This window comes from Miniopterus schreibersii (genome assembly GCF_964146895.1).
Source record: "Miniopterus schreibersii genome assembly, chromosome: 4".
NCBI lineage: Eukaryota > Metazoa > Chordata > Mammalia > Chiroptera > Miniopteridae > Miniopterus > Miniopterus schreibersii.
The window spans coordinates 49358147-49383424 of record NC_138105.1 but is presented as its reverse complement, the minus strand read 5'-3'; the positions used below and the strand labels follow the sequence as shown (position 1 = coordinate 49383424).

Below are 25278 nucleotides of genomic sequence, written 5' to 3'. Positions count from 1 at the left end.
AGTAGCTCAGATCAAAGGCTTAACAGATACCATTCAGTCCTCTCTCAGTCTTGTGAGCCTGACCTTCAAAATACATCAAACGCCCGCACTTCCACTGCTATGTCTGATCTAAGCCACCATGTCCTCTCTCAATTACTAAAACTGTCCTCTACCTTCCTGCGACTCAAAACACGGTCCACAGACCGGCAGGCAGCACCAGCGTCACCCGGGGGATCGCTGGGCATGCGGGGTCACGGCCCATACAGACTACTGAACTCGAATCTGCATTTTAATGATCTGCCGAGTGATCGCAGGCACATTAAAGTTTGATAAATACTATTCTAACTCACATCCCTACCTCCTCTCTTGCTCTTCTATGTCTACACAGCAACCGGAGTAATTCTTTTAAAATGAGAGATTAGAACACTCTTTTGCTCAATACTGGAGATCAATTTGACAATACATTTCAAAAGATTTTAATATACTCACTCCCTTTAACCTTCCAATCTTACTTCTCAGATTTTATGTTAAAAACAATGATGGTCATCTCAGATATATATTAAAATGTATATAAATTTGTGTGGAAACAGGCTAACTATCTGTTAGTTGAATTATAATACATTTACATCATGTAATAATATATAGCCACTGAGAAGCATGTCTTTTGTAGACTATTTAGTCAACTGAGAAATGTACCTGACATACTTTTAAGAAAGAAAGGTGGTTTAGAATACAGTATATAAGATGTGCTCCATCTGTGTGTTTGTGTGTGTGTGTGTGTGTGTGTGTGTGTTTTTACACATTCATGTGGCAGATAAACCAGAAAGCGAACAGTAGTTTTCCTGGTTTAAAAAGAAAAAGGTGCTCTTATTCATGCTTTTCTATATGTCCTAAATTTGTATTTTTATGTTAATAAGTAACATTTTGCATGTTAACAATGTGCCAGATACTCTAGTGAGTCTGAACGTTTAATGAGATAGGTTGTATTATTCTCTTACTAGAAGAAGCACGAGGTACCCACAAGTTGCAGAAGGTAGGTAACTTCCCCCAAAACATAAAACTAACAAGTAAAGCCAGTATTTGTCTCAGATCTATCTGATTCCATAGCCCAGACACCTAGTTGTCATGTTATTTTCTAATGTTTAGGAGAAAACAAAAAAGACAATGCATTAGGACTTTATAGAGAATTAACCTGATTCCTTCAAAATAATGGAGAACTTTTAGAATACTTTTAGTCTTAGAGGACACTTCAGCTTTTATTCACAAAGACTTATCAAAATCCAAAAGAATTTTCATTTGCATCAATAGAAAGTGAATATTGCAATGATGAGATTTCAGATATGAAAAACATCAAGATATATACATAAAGGACTCTGACCGCCAGACAATAAATAACTGAAGTCAATGACGCGCTTGCTATCTTATTTCCACTTAAAAAAAAAAATCCAGTACAAATGTTGTAAAGATAATTCTCTGAGGTCTTTCTACACATCTTGATTTTTTTATATTATCTCTTCAAGCACATTTGCCTAGCATACAACCTTAGAAGTCAGAAACTATGTCTCTCTCAAACCAGGGTAATAAAAATGCCTTCCTCCTGCGTAAATACAGTGTCCCCCCAAAACTTATACACACTTTAAACAGCTGGGTAGCTCATTAATTGTCTCTATAATTATTCAAAGTGTGTGTATACATTTTTTGGACACCCTACATTGGATAGGTTTGCTAGAAGTCCCTAATAAGATGAAAAATTTCTCAAGCTCAGGATTCCTTGGCCATGACACAGACCTAGTATGTCCACAGCACCCATCTGGGTTGATGCTCCTCACTGCCATGAAACTTAGAAAGGGAAACTGATGCAACAAAAACGAATTATGCCTGTTGTACCATGAATAATAAAGTCTTTTGTCTCTGACTCAGAAGCCTTGTATCTTCTACCAGCATCTATGAAACTTGCAGGATAACTTGTTATTTGTAAGCTAGGTAAAATCTCAGACCCATGCCAGTTCCTGACACCAGGATAGGAAATCATACTAGTCAACGACAGGGGTAAAAACTAATTAGGAGAATTAAAATAGACGAATTTAAAATCATCCTAGAATAGAAGCATGAAAGGAGTCAACTCATCGTAGAGCTCTCCTTCCAAATCATGGTTTTTACATCCAGATGGCCTTTTTAATTTTAGTCTGTCCCATACAGTTTCTAGATCTTTTCTACTTTTGGAGTTCTTCTAAAAGATAATATTAAACCTGATTTAATAACAAAAAATAATATAATTATTAAATTCTTCAAAATATTTAGTAAATTATTGTTGGAAAAAGCATACCAATTTAGAGAACATTTTGTGATTTAATACGATTATTAAATTCTTTAAAATATTTAGTAAGTTACTGGTGGAAAAAGGGTATCAATTTAGAGAGCAGTTTGTAATTTATAACACACCTTTAAAAAGTGAAAAACATTTTTATATTCTGTCTGAAGAAAGTCCATTTGAATGCATAAAAACACAAAATGTCCTTTAATGATTTTTTCAAATTTATCAAGTATGTTTCATGGTTTTATTTTCTAAATTTATTTTTAAATATATTTTGATTTGTTTTATTTTATATTTCTCCTCCTTTTGCTATTTTTCTTTTCTGGTTTCTACTCTCAAAGAAGAAAATAATCTTAAAGGTTAACTCATTCAGCCTCTTTTTCTGTTTCAGGGATCATCTCTTCGAGGTTTTAAGCAAACATTCACATTCCATCAGAAAATGTGCAGTAATAAGTCACCATGTCATGAAGAAGACCATCTTGATTTCAAAAGGCTCTAATTGTTAGGAAATTACTCTTTATAGCATCATGTAATATGAATGTTGCAAGTGACTTTGGGTATTTAATTCTCCATTTAATCTGTTGGGCTGGGTAAGTAGAAGAGATGAAAAAAATAAATAAACAAAAGAGCAAATGAAAAAGTTAAAGTTAGAGAAGACTACAATAAAGGAAATAACCCTGGGTAATGAAATGAAACATTAGGCATGGGGAAGCCCCTGGGATTGGGTGATTAAGGTTATCCTCACTGAGCCCTTCTGTCCCAGGACACAGGTACTTTGTGCTAAATAAACATTTATTACATGGAAATATAAGCGCAGTGAAAAGGACAGTAGTAATAAATAAATGTAGATTTATATTAAAATTTCAGTCAACTTAAACATTCTTTTTTTCTTTTTTTTTGGTGTAACATAAGCATGGATGAAGGGAAAGACTATAGCCCCAGAGTAACGTTCCTCCAGGGGACCACTGCTTTGTACTTGATTCAATTTATAGTTAAACACTGTAGAAAAATGCACACATACATGTACATGCAAAACTCTCCTCCCTCTTTATATTATATCCCCGTTATCAACTTTCCCAGATGTGGCTTATAACAAGAAGAGCTTGATTTCATGAAGACCTCTGAATTTTAGATTTCAATGTTAGTTTTTTATTCAAATAAATTTGTTCTAATTCTTAGTTAAGTCCGCATTATTGATGCTGCTCATCTTTGTCATGAAGAAAAGGTACAAACATCCACCATGCAGAACTTCTAAAGAACTTTGTAATATTCCCATTTGTCCATAACTATCTCAGTAGATAAAAATAAGTCCACCTGTAGCCTGCAGAAGCAGTCCTTTTGTTTTGGGTAGTCAATGCAGGGCATGCTTGGTGCTTGGGCCATATCCCCCTGTCCCTCTTTCCACTCTAGTCTACCAACGCCCTGGCTCCGCATGCTTTCTCCCCTACAACCAGCTCCTCCCTCTCTCTGTGGAAGGACTCCCTTCAGGCTGCCCAGTCACCTTTAGCTGAGTACTTGGGAATTTATGTCCTGGGGCTGAGGGATTCCCTTAACTGAAGACTGGCGAGTGTGGAGGTATAAACCATAAATTTTCTGGCTCAAGAGAACTCCAGAGCATTTGAGATAAAGTTCCCACGAGGACTTTTGGAATCTCGTTTGGGTTCCTTCATTTACGGCCCGATTTCTCCATTCTTCTCCTGTGCTCTTCTGGGGAGACCTCCTAATGAGTCAATCCCATAGGACCATTCACACCAGGGTCTCTAGAAAACCCAACCTAAAAATGTTGGTAGTGTTATATATTTCCAACCTGTTCATTAAGGGTAGAAGGTTGGGTAGAACAACTCACAACCAGGGCCGGCTTCAAGAAAATGTTAAATAGCAAATAAAAACACCATGGCATTTCAAGAGACAGACTGCAGAAGGAAACAAAAAGCTTGTTTCCCTGCTTTTTGAACAAGGGACTCTTCATTTTCAGATTGCAGTGGGAGCCACAAATTATGTAGCTGGCCCTGTTCATACTTTTTTCTTTGTAATAATTATAATAAAGACTGCAGTGCCTTGAATGAAAACTATTACCTCATTCACACTACAAGAATATCCACCCATAAGTTAAATTAAGAAGAAATGCATCCAACAAATTGTTTGCTTAACGCAACTTCCATTTCTTCCTCTCATCCTTAGTAACACATACCTATTTTTCTAGACACGTTATTTCATACAATTCAGACTAGATTTTCCAGTCTCCTTTATACCTTGGATATGGTCATGTGACTAAGTTCTGGTCAGTGATATATATGCTGTATGGGACTTCTATGAAAGTTACCTAAAAATAGCTGAAGGAAATGTTTTTGCCAATTTGTCTTTCATTGTTCTTAGAAGCTGAAACTCAGATACAAGCATCTTGATTCATGAGGTAGTTGTGAAAATGGAAACAGTGGGCTAAGGTAGTAAAGCAGAAAGTCAAAAGCGTAGACCCTTAATGCAAATGCAATACCTCTCTAGACTGTCTGCATCTGAATCCCCTTATGTAAGAGGGAAGTATCAACTTCTGTGCTTAAATCATGGTGTTTGTTTTGCTTTGTTTTACCTTATGTGTAAGCAAACCTAACTTTAGCTGACACACACACAAAAAGGCAGTTATTTTCCCTTAATGTCTAAAATCTAATCAAGCTCTGAGATATATCCACTAAAAGCCAATGTTCATTAATGTAGTAAAAAAGAACTTGTCATTTTATTCCATTTCTTGATTTAAATATATACCTCTGGAGTAGCTGCTTATTCAAACTCTGGTCTCTGATAAAAATTCAGGGTAACAGAACAAAATTTGTCTGGATAGTTTGCAAAGTTTTTGATGCAAATATTCAGATATAGAAACCAGTGAGTCACAAGGATGCTTGTTGCACTTCTTTGTTCCCTAAAATTGCAAATTCAGATATATTGCCAAAAACTGCAGGTGCTCCATCTACGCAGAGTAACAAGATTTTCTTTCCAGTTGAGGTCTGGTTTGGCATAGAAATGTTTCACCATTTGAAGATGCTCAGCTTGCAAAAGGACTCAGAGAATTCTTTTTGATAGTTGATGCTTGCACATAAGAGCTGGTTTTACTGAAGGTACAACAGCAACTGTTTCATCTGGTGGTATGTGGAAGGGAAATAATAGCTGCCAATTGCTCATGACCTGCTTTAGAAAAGTAACAGAGTATCGGCGACTGGAGTAAATGAAGGTCCTGTTACAGAGGCATTGGTTCAGTTTGCTTCCTCATAAGCCAACTTGACATTTGCAGGGCACATGGCTTCACCAAGAGCTTTCTGATGTGTATGCATTCTCTCTCTCAGCAATGTGATAAGCAAATCTGTAGGATGCTACCAAACCAGGTTTTTGTGTTGAGACAAATTCAAGTTTTGACAAAGCTCTAGTCTTTCAAATTGATGCTTCTCATTTTAAAAAGCCACATAACTGATACATTTTCAGAATGAATAAATAAAACATGTTTCTTCAGCTTTCTTGGCATTATACGGATTCATTGGCAAAAACTCCTGGCCATTGTAAGAGGCATTGCAGCTTTTGTGCACCATCAAGCTTAGCAATGAAAATAAAATTAAACAACATATAAGCTTTTTTTGTACTATTTTTATGTTTTCCAATTAAGAAGAAGGATGTCATACCATTTAGGACAGTATGGAAGGACCTGGAGAATATTATGCTAAGTGAAATAAGCCAGCAGAGAAACACAAACATCACATGATCTCACTTATATGTGGAATCTAAAGAAGTTAATAAACTGATGAACAGAAATGATTCAATGACATGGAAGGTTAGATGAGACTGACAAGTGTCAGAAGGATGGAGGAGGGCGGGTGGGTGGAGGGGGAGAGAGTAACCAAAGAATTTATATGCAGATATGCACAACCCAAGGACATGGACAATGGTGGGGAGAGGGACTGGGGAGGGGGGTGGGACACGGTGGAATGGGTCAATGGGGAGAAAAAGAGACATCTGTAATATTTTGAACAAAATAATCTTTTTCTAGTAAAAAAATAAGATTCACCTGATGTAAATAAGTACAGATGTCCATAATAATGATGGAGGGTACATTTTTGTTAATTCATACCAAAGGAATCGATTTTGAATGTCATATTATGTGAAACACAAATTTGCATTATCTGATAATTAACAACTGTACACTTGTTTTAACATAATAAAAATTTGATAATAAATTTTGACCTTATTTTTCCATAAAGATGGATTGAGTAAACAAAATATTTTTGCAATAAGTCCATAAACAGAAAGTATGTAAAAATAACCATTTATTTGGTTCACAGACCTGCCACTTAGTATTAATGTAAATATTGTCAAGCTTTTTATCATCTGTATCTCGATTTTCTCATATGTAGAGTAAAAATTCTGTCTAAAATAAAGTTGATAACTTAGTACATAAGACAGTTTGCAACACCAAGTGATTTTAGATTTTTTTCAGGGTCATACTCTGCCTATACTATAGTTTTTGTTCCAAAAAAAAAAAAAAGAGGGCTTTTAAAATAAAATATATTTCCCCTTTTTCCAAAATATCCATAATTTGATATTAGATTGATAAGAATAATGTAAAATTATAAGAGTTTAGCTAAGGACTTGCACATTAACCTTATTACAAATTATATAAACAGTGGTTTAGAATAAATATATACTAAAAATACATTGTAGAATTTAATTGAAAGTGATCTCATTGAAGAACAACTTTCTGCCATGCTTTCAAGCTATCTTAACAGAAAACAGAACTTCAAATAAGGGAAATAGTAATTATACATGATTCTAACTTTACTCACACAATATTTTCTTTTATTTGCAGTCCTGGAATGAGATGTGATGAACTGTATAAAAATATTTTGTGCAATGGGTAATAAGTAATGTTGCATAAAAATGCAGAAATATGTCATTTTATAAATAATTGAAAAAATTGTACTATGCCAAAGTAGGAATAATCATGAATGTTTTCAAATGACTGAACTGCTTTTATTTAGAGGGGGGGGAAAAGGTCCAATATTCTTAATAGCCCTCAAGGAAGAGAACCATGAAAAATAAGTTACAAAAAGAAAAATTTCAATTCATTGTAAATGAGAACTTTCTAATAGTAATTTTCTAAGAATAAAATGGATTTTTAAAAGCACTATTGGAGATTTTCCTCTGTAAATTTCTCTTAAACCACATACTTTATCCCTTTTTTTCATGCAACACATTCTGACTTGACAAATGTGTAAATTGTCGTGTTATTTGGGTATTTTGCTCCTGAATTGCAACTTTTCCCACTTTAATCATCTTAGTCTTTCATGTTTGATGAATTATTTGATTCATCATGTTTTCCTGAATATGAACGACTGATTCATTCTTTAAACTTATTTCAGTGCCTTCGGGTGGGACTTTTCCCCTAGAACTTGAGTTCATGTTGGAATATTTCTATTGAAGTTACTCTCAATGGGAAAAATGTAACAAATTTGTACTCAGGTAGCTCAGTTTTGTCCTCTGTGGCCATGATATCATCTAACCCAATGTAATGAGCTTAGCTCCTTTTTATTTCTCTCAATTTCAACAAAAGTTAAAGAGCCATTTTCATTTTTCTTCAATTTTTCTAGTCTCTTAACCCTTATAATCCAGATATTACTCTTAAAATTTCAAACTGCACTTTTGCATTCTCTAATACCAGTATAGCCTGAGAAACTGAGTTGTAGCAAACATTGCTTCAAAACATGTAGAATAGCTGTTTTAAAAGAACTTTGTGTCATGACATTTAATGTTAAATATGATACTAAGTGACAAGTATAGACCTTCAATAAAATCCAGTATTCATGTACCCTATGGGAGGTGTGCAGGACACACGCTCCCCACCCAGAGGTTTGAGATGGTACTCTTGAATTTAAAAAGGTCCTATCTAAAATTTTACTAGAATGGATATGTGTATAAAAACCAAGAAAGGGTTCATTTCAAAAACATATTCTGACCACATATTCTGACTTGTGTGCACATTTGTAACTAGAATGGTCCACATTTACTCCAGTTGGCTCACCATATCTAGTTAGTGCTCCTTTCACTCCCAAAAGTATCCTGGTGTAGATGACAAACTACATTTTATTCTAATTCTATAGCATATAACTATTCATCTGGGAGATTTTAAGGAGAGCTAAGTGAATTCTGTTTTTATGACAGTATTAAGAGGTAGAGCCTTTGGGAGGTGATTTATGCCAAGCTAAAGGCCCTAAGCCATTCTGTTAAAATTCAATTATGTAATATATGACTCTGCTTTGATATAATAATGCCTAATAATGATTACCTCTGAACAAAGGGATTGTGGGCAACTTTTAAAAAGTTTAGGCATCTCTGTAGTGTTCAAAGTTATCATAAACATGTATTACTTTTGTAGATTAAAAAAAGTTAAATATATTTTAAAAGTGGGAAAAAAAAAAGGCTACTTTGACCTTGATGTTTGAGCCATATAAACATCAAATTTTAAAAAGTAATAATAAATGTGCACCATTATATTTCCCTTTCAGAGTGAAACACCATAGTCTTTTGTATCTGGTAACATTAGTTTATAAAAATAATAACTATCACCCTGGCTGGTTTGGCTCACAGTTGGTTGGATGTCATCTCATGAACCAGGAGGTTACTGGTTCCATTCCCAGTTGGGGCACATGCCCAGGTTGCAGGCTTCATCCCTGGTAGGGGGCGTACAGGAGGCAGCCAATCAGTGTTTCTCTCTCACATCAGTGTTTCTCTCTCTCTCTCCCTCTCCCTTCCTCTCTCTCTAAAAATCAACTATCAAAAATGATAATAATAATAACTATCATAAGTGCCCTAGAAAGTATTTAACGGCATTTTTCAGATTTAAAAGAAATAGGAGGAAACATTATTTTTCTCTAGCATTTAAGTTTTTTGGTATAAACTCTACAGTTTTCAGAAATAAAAACTGTAAGCGAAAAACTTATGATTTCTCAGTACTTCAAGACAAAAATTAGTAGTGATTAAAAACATAACAGTTTTAAATATTAGAAAGATATTAAATATTTTAAAAGTACAAAGTATTTTTGCCCATTAAGGAATAAAACTATATTTACTCATTGCACTTGCATTTAATGAAAGGGTGTATTTTATTTAACATGCTTTTAGAAATTAATATTAGCAAAGCAAACACAGGTAATGCCATTTCTCGAAATGAGTCTAACTTGTTATAATGAATATTTTAAATTCTGTTTTGTTCCTTTGAGATGCTTTGCTGTGCTTATTTCTGTCTATAAGATACCTCTTCAGATTGTTACTGACAACACATAGCTTCCTAGTGGTAAACTTTGCTTTCAAAATTTCTCACCCTGCTGTGTGTTCCTGGCTCCTACTGTAAGTATACGCTATATGAAATAAAACTCTACATTTCCTTCTTCCCAACTGCCCCACTCTGATCTGAAAGAGAAATGTTTCATTGCATAGTTTATGAATTTTTTAGTGCAGCAAGAAAGTGAAATTCATATCAAAAAGATAATTCCAGTGCCAACAGCATGACAATGCATCTGTAGATTTTTTTCAGAAGTCACAGAAACTAGAGAGAGAATGAATAAAAGCAGTTTTGCTCTGAACTTTGAGCTAATCAAAATCTGGAAAAGAAAGTCATTTCTGTCAGGCAAAAGCCATGCCTTGCTCTCTATTTGGTACATCATAGGAGCTATGAGTGAGAATAACACTGCTGGTATTAGTTCAGGGTTTTTTGCTACAAAAAATATAAAGCTTTATCACTTCCCAATGTTTATTCATGTTTTTCTTTTTTTTTCTTTTTTTTATATATCTTTATTGATTTCAGAGAAAGGAAGGGAGAGGGAGATAGAAACATCAATGATGAGAGAGTCGTCATTGATCGGCTGCCCGCAGCCCCAGCATATTCATGTTTTTCTACCAGCATTATTATTCACTCTAAAGTGCTTTCTCTAGAAATAGATAATTTTTTTAATGTATCTTTATTGATTTCCGAGAGAGGAAGGGAGAGGGAGAGAGAGAGATAGAAACATCAATGATGAGAGGGTCATTGATCGGCTGCCTCCTGCACTCCCCCGACTGGGGATGCAGCCCACAACCAGGGCATGTGCCCCGACCGGGAATCGAACCGCGATCTCCTGGATCCTAGGCCGATGCTCAACCGCTGAGCCACGCCCGGCCAGGCTAGAAACAGATAATTTTTAAATATTCTCATTCTCATCTCCCTGACAGGAAACTTGAAGCATATTCTTTTACAAAATTGGGAGCACTAAAACCCTGAAATTAAGTAATTTTCTCTAGTTAAAAAAAGAAAACAACAGAGTTTATTAGTGTCTTGTCTCTGCATATAAATGAACTGGTCAAAGAAGACAGAAAAAATTGGCAGATGTATCAAACTAGTGGTAGTGATATCAAGTACAATAAAAATTCATAGGAGCCTGATGGTAACTGATCTTAGCATAGAAATTAAAGTGAGTGAGTTTTGAAGAACTGCAGAATTCCCACAGACAGGGAGAAAGAGCCCTGGCCAGTGTGGCTCAGTTCACTGGGCGTTGTCCTGCACGCCACGGGGCTGCCGGTTTGATTCCCAGTCGAGGGCACAGGCCCTGGCTGCAGCCTCAGTCCCGGGCAGGAGGCAGCCGAAGATGTTGCACTTTCATATGACGTCTCCCTTTCTCTCTCCCTCTCCTTTCCTCTCTCTCTAAAAAAAAAAAAAAAAAAAAAAAAAAATCAATAAAAAAATTTTTTTTTTAAATGGGTGAAAGAATTCTACGCAAAAAAATAATCTAAACAGAGTCAGAAATAAAGTTTCTCTGAAGTACTGTAACTTGTGCAGATGTTATGAGTAAGTGATGATTTATGAATTGAGTTTACAAATATGCTGATGAGTCTCGGATATACACATTAGGGACAGAATACGAAAGTCTCAATATCAGCTAAAGATTTTCACATCATTGTTGCTATAGTGAGTGTTGTATACTCCCAAAATTCATATGTTAAAAACCTAACCCAATATATCATGTGATTAGGAGGTGGAGCCTTTGGGAGGTGGTTTAGGCCATTAGGCTGGAGCCCCCATGGATGTGATTAGTGTCCTTATGAAAGAGAATCCGAAGAGCTCCCTAACTTCTTCCACTATGTGAAGGCAGTGAGAAAATGGTTGTCTCTAAACCAGGAGGCGGGTTCTTACCAGACACTGGACCGGCTGATGTCTTGATCTTGGACTTCCAGTCTCCCAAACTCTGGGACATAAATTTCATTTATTTGTAAGCCACCCACCCACTCTCAGGTATTCTCTTACAGCAGCCTGAACTGAGACAATCATGTAGGAAATTAAAGGCTACTGAATTGTGATGAGAATACTGTAAACTACACTATTTTAGAAAGTTAAACTTTAGTGAGTAATAATAGCTGGTATTTGCTGAGACCTTGCTATGGATCAATTATTTTGCTGAGACCTTGCTATAAATCCATTATTTTGCTAATACTTAATTTTAAAAGTGATATTTTTGAAAGAAATAAAACCAGAATGCAAATTAAGCATTTAGTTCTTAGATAGTTCTTTCAGTACTGAAAGACTTAATATACAATGAGTAATAGTCACACTAAAAATCGCAATAGCAACCTGATCAACATAAGTCCAGGGACCCAAACTGCAACCAGGCCAAAACACCAAACCTCTGCAGCAACTGGCCCAGAATACTTAAGACTTGATTAACAACTCACAAGTTATTTTCCTTTTTGCTTCCAACTCAGGACCAACCAGAGATAGTAAATATGCTCCCAAACTAATTGTATAAGATGCATTGCTTCCAGTTAGCCCGCTTCCAGTTTCCGATGCCATGACCTCACTTAGAGCACACCTGAAACCTTCCCTTCCTTTCACTATAAAGACTTCCCACTCACCTGACTGCCTCTAAGTCTCTGCCAAGTGCAAGTGCTGGGGACCGACTCCCTGATCTAGCAAGTTCTGAATAAATATCTTGTTTGTTCTCATTGGAGTGGTCTTTGTTAATTTCTAGAGTATGCAACAGGTGAACAACTATTGTAGAGGCAAACATAAAAATATGAACAACGTCCTTAAATATGGGTATAAACTTTAATCAATTCAATCTAACTCAAGAACTTATCCTAGAAATTAATACAAAGAACATAAAAGTCTATATGAATATTCCTTACTGCGTTATTTATAATATTGAAAAAGTAGAGCCAACCAGTCTAAAAATAGGTATTTGGCTGAATAAATTGCAGTAAATAATAGAATTAAAAAACAAGTTGTCCTTAAAAATTATTAGTAGAGGTGTGTTTATAGACATTAAAAATTTTCCTCAGTATATTTTGAAGTGAAATGAAACCACGTTATATATACTACAAATGGTCCTCTCTCGTTATCTTTCTTTCTTTTTAAAATAGTGAATGTTTATGGAAGCTTTATTTGGGATAGCCAAAAACTGGAAACCATCTAGATGTCCTTAACTGGAACAATGAGCAGACCATGGAATACCACATAACCATCAAAAAATACGAACTGCTGACACATGCAACAACCTGGGTGAATCTCCAGACACATGCTGAGAAAAGTCAATCCCAAATGGTTACATATTATATGATCCCATTTATACAATATTTTTGAAACGACAAAATTACAGAGATGACAAAGAGATGAGTAGTTGGCAGGAATGAGAGATAGCAGCTGGAGGGGGGGGCTCTACAAGGGTAGCTGGAGGGAGATCCTGACGCTGGTGGGACACGTGTGTAGACTGTAGTGGTGGTTCCACAAAGCTCCACATGAGAAGATGATAGAAAACTATACACTCTCGCTGCCCAGTGCTGGATTCCTGGTTTGACACCGTGTTATAACTAAGCAGGATGCAACCACTGAGGAAAACAGGATGACGGGTACTTCTAGCTTTGGAACTTCCCATGAATCTGTCATTATTTTAAAACAAATAGTTAAAAAAAATAAGTAATAGCTCTACTTGGCATCCTGGGTTGGATGCTGCCATTGGTCTAAATAAAGTGTAATTTAGTTAGTTTTGTACCAATATTAATGTTTTAGTTTTGACAAAGGTACCAAGGTGATATTAAATGTTAACATTAGGGGAAGCTAGATGAAGTGTACATGGAATTCTTCTGTGAATCGAAAATTATTTCAAAAAATAAAATCCTGATGCTCAGACTGATTATATCTTCCCCGGTGTTTTTCAAAAATCTATCTGCAATGGTTTCTTCTAGATGTTTTAGTAAAGTATGGCTCATATGTTCTTCACTTTAAAAACTATACATTATATTATTATTATAAGAAAAAAATTCATCTTAGAGCTAATTGTAACAACAAAATAAATGCCACCCTGTTTTACATTCATGTTTAGTCAAACTCACCCGCTTGTAACTGTGACATTCTATGTGCTATATATACATTTACCTCAAATGTTAAAAATAAATCAATAAAAACAGCCTCTGTTCTGTTGGGCTATTGTATTTGAACCATCTATACCAAAGAAAACAGCAAAACTATTAGGTAAATATAAAAACAATAAGCTACTTAATAGCATCATTGTATTAATTTTTGTGCTTTTAAAGCCCCACTCTTCAACCCAAACTGTGTCCACACCCTTTCTCATGTTGTGACCTCCCGCTCCACCTCTAGCTTCCCCATGTGGCTTGCTCTGGACCAGGGGATGTTGGTAAGGGTGCGGCAAGCAGGAGCTTGATGTCTTTTGACTTTCTCACTCACAGCCTCTGGGACAGGCCCCAGGGCACACCCAGGCTCGCCTATTTCGGCGAAGGGAGGGAGCGAGAAGCGTGAAAAGCGCATCAAACCACGCCAGGCCTGCCCGAGGCCACCTTCTGCAGGCTGAACAGGCCCCGCCTAGACCCTCAGAGTGGCCACGCCGACCACTCCAGAAACAGGAGCAATATATGCTTACTTCTGAATGTGGCTGGCGGACTTTAATTGCTACATAGCATCAGTACAGTACTAGTTAGCTAGCATCTAATTAAGTGAGAGTTGAAACCCAGAAGGTTAATTGCAATCCGGAACTTCATTTTGTCCTGAGAGCATTTGCCAAACTGACTAAATGTACGCTTCTTAAAATATGTATATTGCAAAATGATTAGCAAATAAGGTTAGTTAACACATCCATCACCTCACATAGTTACAATTATTTTATGTGTATGGGGAGAGCTTTTAAAATCTCTTAGCAACTTTCAAATATGCAATGCAGTATTATTAACTATAGTCACCATGCTGTATATGTTTTTGTTTTGATGTATTGAAAGGAAGTGAAAGAGAACATGAAAGGCCAGGGTGTGCCCTCAAAGTGGGGGTGGAGGCTAACAGGCCATAGTAAGTGACTCTGTACTTGACAGAGGGAGATCAAATATTTCTTTGAAAAAAGACAGCTTTCATCTTAGGACTCATAGAATTCCAACAAATAATTTTCTTTGAAAATAAATAAGTAGCAGCTCATAAGAAAAAAAAGAGTTGAGTACATTAAAAATAAGGAAAAATGAACAACCACTAGAGAAAACAAGAAGCCAAAAAAACCCTTGGAAATGCATTCAATATTAGAATTCAAAGAAACAGATTAAAAAACAACTGTGCTTACCATGTTTAAAAAAATAAGAGACAATGTTTAGAATAACAGAGTTAACAGAAACTATGAGAAATAACCTAGCATTTTTAAAAAGAACTACATAGAAATTATAGAAATGGATACCATAGCTAAAGTTGAAAATGCCAGGACTGGCTAAAGAGCAGATTTGACATGACTATATTACCTTCTTTATTAAGATATATTTCTGGATATGGAATTCTGTGTTAACATTTAGAAATCATTTTAGCAATCCCATCATCCAATATGTGGGTCTTTTTTCTGAAAACCCTTGCTAATTTGATGGGTAGAAAATTGTGTCCCATTATTACTTTAATTTGCATTTCTGTAATTTTTAAGGAGGCTGAGTTTATGCATTGAGGGCCTTTTTCATTTCTTGCTCTGTAAATTGCTTGTTGATATTTTCATATATGTTCCTACTGCATTATGTATTTACTTTTTACTCCATTGTAAAATATATGTTATATTATTATATTAACACTGTGTGTTATATATGGCAAATATTTTTCTTCTTGTATATTCTTTGTAAAAGAAAATATATGATTTTACAGTTTTTGAAAGACCACTATTTTAAGAAAGATGGGAAAAATTACTGAACCAAAGAGAAGTTTGTATTTTCAGCCAAACTGAAATTTGAAAATGGAAATGATCACAGTGATTATATTTCTTTATCATAAAGCAATCAACAATTGTAGTAATTGCCAAAGCCAGGACTCTTACAGAGACTCCATTCTTTTTTATTGAATTTATTGGGGTGACACTGGCTAGTAAAATTATATAGGTTACAGGGGTACAATTTTATGATACATCTTCTGTATATTGCATTGTGTGTCCACTACCCCAAGTCAAGTTTCCTTCCATCACCATTTATCGTCCCTATACCATCTCCAACTTCCACCACAAAAACTCTATTCTTTACAATGTTAATAAATATGTGCATATTTTTTATTGAAATGTATTTATCTAGACAACATTTCTTCTTATTTTTAGTACAGTTCATTATAAATGGATACCTAATAAAATACTATCAGAATAGAGAATAAATGTAAAGCCTCATACAACTTCTAATTTAATAAAACAATAAGAGTTTCCAACACAGCAATTCAATGAATCTTCTAGTCTAGAAACTTTGCTAATTATGTACTCTCCTTTGTAAAACAATTATTGTGTCTTTTCTTTTTGGTCAGTTTTATCTACTTTTCTATTTCTATGTACCTACTTTTCAGTAGTCATAATTTGAGCATTATTAAAATAAAACAGAATTTCATAACACACCTAAAAAAGGTATTTACTAGCACTTTAAGTAGCATATTTTCCATAATATTAATGTTACAAATTTATTATGGAAGGAGTGGATAATGTTATAAACACAATATATTAATATCAATGTGGCAGTCTATTACATTGGTAGCTCCCAATAAGCTATACCTTAGTGTTCACACCCTCACATAATCCAATTCTCTTGATTTGGGGCTGTTCCTGTGGCTCACTTTAGTTAACTGCAGTTAAACTGACAAAAATATATATATATAAATTGCTGGAAAAAGGTCAACTAATTATCATTGGTAAATTTTGCAATTCACAATTTAAGAATGCCACACTAGATAAATATCTTGAAGTTAAGAAGTATTATTTACATATCAAAACATCAAAACCATGTATGTTTCTGATTCAAAATAGCACACAAATGTAATTAAGCTAGCAGATTTTGTTCACTGATCTTATTTAAATTTTTTATGGGAAATAACACTGTTTTAATATGCAATGACTATTTGGAATAACTTAGTAAAGGAGGATTTTTGTAAAATAAGATATTTTTCTGACAATTCCTTCCTAAATAAAAAATAATAATAATACTTATTGCTCTTCCTTGCTCAAAGATACAAACTGAGCCCACCATGGAAGAGAACCTTCTCAGAATCCTGGGAGCTCCAGGGGAATAGAGAAATTTAAACATATTCTGTGAATGCTCCTCTACTCATCACTTAACAACATAGCACAAGGTCTCCTCTTAGTTTAGTGACAAATGGGAAAAATGCTTTTCACATGACAAGGTTTCCTAGCATAGTCTGGAAGTCATGAAAACACACAAACACATACACACAGATACACACACACAATGCACACACAAAAAGCAATGCAGGAATCTGATCTTGGGTCCTCTCTCTCATAAGCTACTAGGACATTGGGTCACTAGACCTTTACCTACATGCATGTTTAGTCTTTGGTTTTTCCCAATATGGGTGCATTCTATCCAATGCACCACTAGAATAATACTAGACTAATTGTCATCTTGACTAAGAAAACTAATGAAGACATCATCTAAGATCATCTAAGAACACTGAGCTAATAAACTGTCTCACACCATCTGGCTGGCAAATGTGCATAGGTCTGCTCACCATGCCCTGTGCATGTCATCTGTCTACCTTGCCAACAGAGCGAGGCAACTTACTCATGTATTAGTGTTTTCCAAATTATGAAAACAGCCCCAGGAGGCTACTTTCCCCAAAGCCTTTTCTTATTGCATATGCATAGTCCCTGAAATGTCAAATTCTCCAAAGAACACAAGTTTGTTTTTCTCCAGTGAAGCCTGTCTTCTCATTTCACCTTCAGCAATCAAGAGTTTCTCTCTTTTTCACAAGGCACAAAATTATGTATTAGTGAAGTAAATTATTCTCAAGAACGCTAGGGACAGCTGCTACATTTCTTATTGCCATCAGCTTAAATATATTAATTTACAGACCTCATTATATCATTTGCCAAAAATCTGCATAATGAGAAATGAAGCAACAGATGAAAACCTTTACTGTACATCTAATCTGCCTCCACCCTCAAAATTGGGTCTTCTACATGTCTTTGAGTTTGTTTATAATCTAAAACATGACAATTTTACAAGACATTTTTAAAAAGAAGCAAAAAGGGATAGTAAAATTTTCACTTCATTAAAAAGATTCATGTGTTTCCTAGAAAGCATACATACAAACATTATCTGTGCTTCAGCTTAGAAAATGATTTTAATCTGCAAAAGCATCAAGTAACTGGCCATCATAATACACTTTCATTTGTTCAGAATAATGACAAAGAAATATATGTGTTAAAAATAGATCAATTCATAAATTGTATCTCATTTTCAAACCCACGAAGCAAGCAATGTGATCATTCCTGAAATTAGCCAAATTTGGTGCCTTCATCCTGACTTGCCATCCATTTTAAGCCGAGGAGAAACAGGATCGTAATGAAGCACATCCTTACAAATCGCTGCTACAAATCAGCACCAGCCATGTGGAGTACTTCAATTAGGACTGACATTAAAAACTCACGTTGCCCTTATTCTGCCCCAAATCTCAAATCTCTTGTCACATACTGAAATGGGTTTTTGGTGTGTGTGTTTGAAAGAAAGAGAGGGAGAGAGAGGCATCAATTTGTTGTTCCACTTATTTATGCATTAATTGGTTGCTTCTTGTATGTGCCTTGACCAGGGATGGAAAGAACAACAGCAATAGTGGGAATCTGGATGATGCTCTAACCAACTGGTCTACCCAGCCAGGGCTTGTAAATGATGGTTTTGATAGGGAAGGGCTCCCATTTATTATACTTTGTGCCTTTCTTTCCTGCACTTGGAGCACATGGCATTTTTGCTGTCCCATAAGAGGACAAAATAAGTCATCAATGTGATGCTTCCACTGCCTCTTCTCAGAAAAGTAAGGGAGGAGCTCAGGTTGGTAAAGAGATGAAAAAGTCTTAACTATGACCTCTATGGGGTGGAAAACAGAATCAGACAAGGTTGGATGTAGAAGAAATTTAAAAGTTGCTGAAAGGTTTTTTTTGTTTGTTTGCTTTGTTTTATTTTGTTTTTAGTAATCAGCTGGCCTTCTCTTGGACCAATTGTTATACAAAATTAAATTTATATACTAATGATTCATCTTGTCACATGTTTTCTTTAAGAGTATGTGCTGGTGTGATGGCTCCATTCGTGGCTCATAAAGAAGAAACATGGAATTGGTGACAAGGGCAAGAGGGAAGGGACAACAGCTGGACAAAGGTAATACCTTGCTCTCTACAGAAAATAGTATAGATTTAATAGGCAAAAAGATTACTCCAAAAAGTATATGCTATTGTTGTTGTTTTAAATGAAATAAAATAGTAAATTTCACAGCATCTGCCCCAACTGTATGATGCATCCAGTAGTCTGGTATAGACAGGCTCCTGGTTATATAACTAAAGTGAGCAAATGTTTTTGGTGGTCTTAATGTTAAATTCTAGCACCACCCACTTTTACTTCAATGACATTTAAAAAAATCTGATTCTACACTTTCTCAAAACAATAGACTTAAAAGGACCCATAAAAATAATTTTCAACACCTCAATAAAAACCCTAAAGGCACAAAAATAGAGGCAAACATAGAAATCATTTGTAGTACATTTACCTTCTATTTCCACTAGCCATTTTAGATTATTTTAAGCTAGGAATGTGATTTTGGGTACTTTTATTAAAAACCTATTTCAGTTTCTGTGATATATTCTCCATTGGCCTCACACAGTGAAAAATCTCTAACTTTAGGGGACTCTAAAAATCACTGAGCATTTACCAATTACTAAGGACTATTTTAGACACTTTGGTATGTTTATCTCATTGCATCAGCATCGTTTCTTCTGGGAGGTGTGATTTATCTCATTTCACAGGTGAAAAAACTAAGGATCATAAAAACAAGGAAATTATCTTAGGTCATACAGTTAGTAAGTAAAGTCAGAATTATGTTTTCTTTCCTACTAAATTTTCTAAAATAAAGGATTTCTGTTTTAGAAATGTTGATCTTGATTTAGTAACTTTTACAAAAGATTCCCTTGGGCTGAGACTAAGTATTTGGCCTAAGGGCCTAGGCCACTCAATGAGAAATTATCAGAGTCAAGATCTAAATTTCAGTTTCCCTCCACAGTTTTAGCTTTTATCATTGACCACATGGTGTTAGAAGATTTGGCATAATGGGCTATCTTCTACATACCAAAGTGGTGGAATAATGTTGGAGTTCTTGACCCTAGCTACCTGGTTTCCAATTCAAACACTTTTGGGTGGTAATAGCAATGGTTGAGGCTGAGTATCTATGTTCCTAACTCTTGTCTGACCATAACATAGTGAGTAATACATGTAGACACAGAGCCATTTGCCTTTAGACTAAAAACACTGAGGAACTACTCTAACCATAGGAAAAGTCCACACAAATTGCCTAAATTTCCCTTTTGGCTCCCAATAATGTAATTTTTTTTGTACTATTGCAAAGCAGAAAAGATTCCCTTTTGCAGATTTAGCATTTGAAATATGACCAGTGTTGCATTTATGTAGAGAATCCTCAAACGACAGTCAAATGCCTGAATTTGTCATCACCAACAATGCTTTGATTCACCCTCTCTTCAAAATACAACAGAAAGTTTGAGACCAGTAGTCTTGGCAGCATAAATAGCAGGTCTGACTTTCATGCTCTAGCCAACCCAATCCAATCAAACCAATGCAATCAAGCCTGTTTATATATAAAATACTGTTTTCAATATCTGTAAATTTATATATTTGTCAGAACAGCTTCCATGTTGATAACATGCTCACTGAAACGAAATCAGTTTGAGATAAGCTCTATTTCTTGCAAAGGTGTCTGTCATTTTCTCAGGTAAGTATTGTATAAACTACTGTAACAGGACTAATTACCTGAGGCATATTGAGAAGCAATGATGCATAAATTCTTTTTCAATATCAAGTTCAGAGCAGGACAAAACGTGAATTCATTAATGTGAATGTTAAGACAAATGAAATAGAAAGTCACAGTTGTTAATTATGCTGGAAAAACAAATTAGAGTTGTTTTTTTAAAAAAATCTTTTTTAAGTAAAGAAATTACTCAAAAAGAAATCCTGTCAACATTGATTCTGAAGTTATATCAGGAATGTGTGTGTATACATATGTACATATATTTTTTAAAAGCAATAAAAATGGAGAACCTAATGCTTTTAATTTTGTTGTATTTTCTATTATGGATGTCCAAGGATGCAACTGATAGTCATCATGAACAAAGAAGAAGAAATGACTGTCTCCCTGCTAACTCAGCAGGGAACATTACTGCAGCTCACAAGAAGTAATAGATAAAAAATTTTTATTTTGGGAACTGATGCTCACTATATTGATCTGTATTCTATAAATGAATCTCTAATGGAAAGGGAACTGTGAATTTTCTTTTTAGAGACTTCTAATTTTTACACTTACTCATTTGTACTTATGTTACATGTCGACATTTTTTTTAGAGGTGTTAAGAGCTTTACTACAAATAACAAACTTCCATAATGCCCTAATATAGAACATAAATTGTTTTTTAAAAAGCACATGAAAAATGCACATACATTTTTCATTGCTCTACTTGGAAGCCATATTTACCTAGCAGATTTATCACATTGGAGTTTCAATCAATTAAACTCATTAAGAGTGAAACTTAAGGTTTCACTGTGTTGATAACATATAGTATATCTTTAACATCTTTGGTCAAAATCTTTAAGACAAAGACATACAATACTTTTAGATATCCTTTTAGCACTCTTTTAAGCATTTAGAGTTCCTTCCTGAGCAGCTCATCATAGGCAAGGAAGATGCTGCCTAAAACTATGCCCACAGGGGCACCGCACCATTGGCAAGGAGTTCATTGACCTCATCTTGGACCAAATCTGGAAACTGGCTGGCCAGTGCATAGGTTTTGAGGGCTTCTTGGTTTTCCACAGCTTTGGTGGGGAAAGTGGCTCCAGGTTCATGTCTCTGCTGATAGAAGGGTTCTCTGTCGATTATGGCAAGAAGTCCAAGCTGGAGTTCTTCATTTACCCAGCCCCCCAGGTTTAGTTGAGCCATAGTTGAGCCCTACAGCTCTATCCTCATGACGCACTCCACCCTGGAGCACTCTGATTGTGCCTTCATGGTTGACAACGAGTCCATCTACAACATCTATCATAGAAACATCGATATTGAGCTCCAACCTACACTAACTTTAATCACCTAATTAGCCCAATTGTGTGCTCCATCACCGCTTCCTTCAGGTTTCATGAAGCCTTGAGTGTTGATCTCACCGAACTGCAGACCAACCTGGTGCCCTATTCCTGCACCCACTTCCCTCTGGCCACATATGCCCCTGTTATCTCTGCTGAGAAAGCTCACTAGGAATAGGTTTCTGTTGCAGAGATCACCAATGCAGGCTTTGAGAAAGCCAACCAGATGGTAAATTGTGAACTTTGTCATGGTAAATACATGGCTTGCTGCCTGTTGTACCAAAGTGATGTGATTCCCAAAGATGTCGGTGCTGCCACTGTTACCATCAAGACCAAGCACAGCATCCAGTTTGTGGACTGGTGTCCCACTGGCTTCAAAGTTGGAATTAATTACCAATCACCCACTGTGGTACCTGGTGGAGATCTGGCCAATGTACAGTGAGCTGTGTACATACTGAGCAACACCACAGCTACTGCTGAGGCCCAGGCTCGCCTGGACCACAAGTTTGACCTAATGTATGTTAAGTGGGCCTTTGTCCACTGGTACGTGGGTAAGAGCATGGAGGAAGGAGTTTTCTGAGGCCCGTGAGGACATGGCTACCCTTGAGAAAGATTATGAGGAAGATGGTGTGGATTCTGGTGAGGAAGAATGAGAGGAATACTAACTACCATTTCTTTCAGCCCTGCAACATGTCATACTCAGAACTTCAGGTTCAACAGCTGACAGGTATTAAAGCTTTCTGGTTAGATTGTCTTTGCTTTTATCTGTGATCACGTCTGTCATTTCCATGTGTGCCTATAAGATTTTCTCCTCATGTCTCAAAGTAAAGGCTTTGAGAAATAAATAATCAGAAAGCTGCCATAATCACTTCATTTCCTTGTGTAATTGCATTTAAGTTTTGTTCAAGGTGTCTTTCAAAGGCTGATACAACAAACAACCATGGAAGACAAAATATGGAAGATATACCCCATATATTCTGTTTCTATTGAGAATACATGCCATCATGTTATTCAAATGTATAAGCACCCTCATAAGACATAAGGGAGGACAACCTTTCTCTTGATGAACAGTTGTCCTTCTAGACAGGTGAGCCTAATCAACTCAAAACTCTATACCAAAATGCAGTAATTTTCCCCAACACGTTTGTTATGTTTTATTTTGTTTTGATATAACCATCTCTTGTCCAGTTTTGTCCCTGGCTCATGACATTCATATTTATCAGTGGGTTTTGGCTCATAGTTTGTATTTTTCTTGTCAATTATCACAAATGCCATTTAGTTTAGATAATATTTAACAACATTAAAAATACATTGTAAAATATGCTAAAAACAAAATGATAAAAGAGTATCTAAAAACAGATTATGAGATATTAGTTTGTATTACTGAAGTAATTGTTATTAATTATAGTCTATCACAGCTGATTGCTCTCACTGATCTTCATAATACTCTTGAAAATTCCTAAGAAACATTTTTATTCTAAATTATTCTTCTCTGCCACTTAGGAAAATAAGTTATTTTCATTCTTTTATGTCAACTTCTGTAGGTATCTATGCCACATGCAGTACTCTCTCTTATATATCCTATGTGCATTTTTACAAATATTGCATAAATAGCTAAATATTTTTTTAAAATTTCAGAACAAGCATCGTTTTATCTTCTTTAGAGAATGTATAAGTTATTTCTGGCCACATCATAAGTAGATGCCTGCTAGGACCTGAGCAAAGCAACAATTGAAATGTCTAGGCTACCACCTCATAGCCATCTCTTTCTAATCAAGTTTCTGTCTGTCTTTTAGGACAGTAAGAAGATTTGTAAATGAAACAAAGAATCAAATCTATTTTGTTGCTACAAAATGTTCATGGTTATAAAACAAATGGTTTGATCTTTAATGAAGGAAACAAGTACTCTTGAATGTCAACTCTGGACTTTATATGGGTAAAAGCTACCCCAAAATGAATTACTATTTCTTTCAACATTTCAAGAACCCCTGTTTATTCAGTTAAAAATTCCCTTTTAGGTAAACTAGAGATACAGGGACAATATAAGATGAAAATAAATACAAATGACCACTTGTCTTATGATAAAAAATGCAATAATATTTAAAAAAAAACAACAACAAAAGGAATAGGGCTGAGATGAAAATATAAGTAGAGATAAGAAACTCATGGAAAATAACTTGAGAATATTTCAAAACTGAAAGATCTCAATGCATTTATTATTCACTTAAAAAAATGCTCCCTCCACTCCAAATTCTTAATTTTCACATGTCCACATTTCCCTGCTTATTCAGAGTTAGAAGTATGGCATCATCTTTTTTATATTTTTCACCCTTTCCCCCTATATCAGTTTCTCAGGAATATATAGGAGAGAATTGCACTGAAATGTCTCTCGTGACTGCTTCCCACTGGATAAAGTATAGGTTACCCAGCATGGAAACAGGGCCTTTCATGATTTACACAAACCTCATCTACTCAGCTTAGCTTCCCACTATTCACTTCATAAAAGTCTTTTTCCAGTACCTCTGAAGCTGGAATGTACTATCACATCCTAAGCAAATTCTAAAGTCAAGCCTGACTATCCCATCTGTGACAGCAGTCCGTTAGAATCCACCTAAGTTTTATCTATATTTCATTTCTCAATTTTAATTACACTGATTCTCTGAATAAATGTAGCACTTCATCCATTCATTGTTCTTTCTCCCCTACATCTCTTTGACTATGTACGTGGCATACAAAGAATAGACTTAAGATATGGGAGGTCAGAGAGTTATAATACTGTCTGCATTTTTTTACTGGCCTTAACCCTATATTTAATTTTTATATAACTGATATTTTCTCCACAATGAGATTATAGAAGCAATTTAAAGCAGTAATATTTTGTACTTTTATTCCTCCAAAGCTCTTAGCACAAATATACATGATTAAATCCCTTAAATTAAAAAAAAAAAAAAAAAAAAAACTTGAAAAAATGTAATGCTGATTTCATCTCTACTGAATTTATGGGAAAAGAAAGCCTATATAGAAAAATAAAAAAAGCATTATATGCCAGAAGACAGAATGACTTCTAGGCTGAAATTATTCATTGTCTAAAATACCAGAAAAATAACATCTATTGAAAGCACACCAAGTGTCATCCTTTATTAAGGGAATATCAATAATGGACAGCAAAAAGCTGTGATTTTTTTTAATGTGCTCATTAAATATTTGTGTAGATGAATTTCAGCCAATGATATAGCGTATGTATCTCCCAGGGATGTTCTCATTCCAAATGCAGAGGGTCTACTTTGATGGTGCTTTACACCCTTAGAGAAAACTGTACTAATCCTCCATTAGGGACTGGACAG

General features: G+C 35.3%; 1 protein-coding gene and 1 pseudogene across 2 annotated transcripts in view; one reads left to right on the top strand and one right to left on the bottom strand.

Moving 5' to 3' along the window:
* Positions 1 to 25278, bottom strand: part of MARCHF1 (membrane associated ring-CH-type finger 1) — a 548248-nt gene that overhangs the window by 357754 nt on the left and 165216 nt on the right.
* LOC308556251 (tubulin alpha-1B chain pseudogene) lies at positions 20973 to 22587 on the top strand (annotated as a pseudogene). The gene is made up of 2 exons: positions 20973 to 21042; positions 21529 to 22587. The product of its transcript is annotated as a tubulin alpha-1B chain pseudogene (transcript).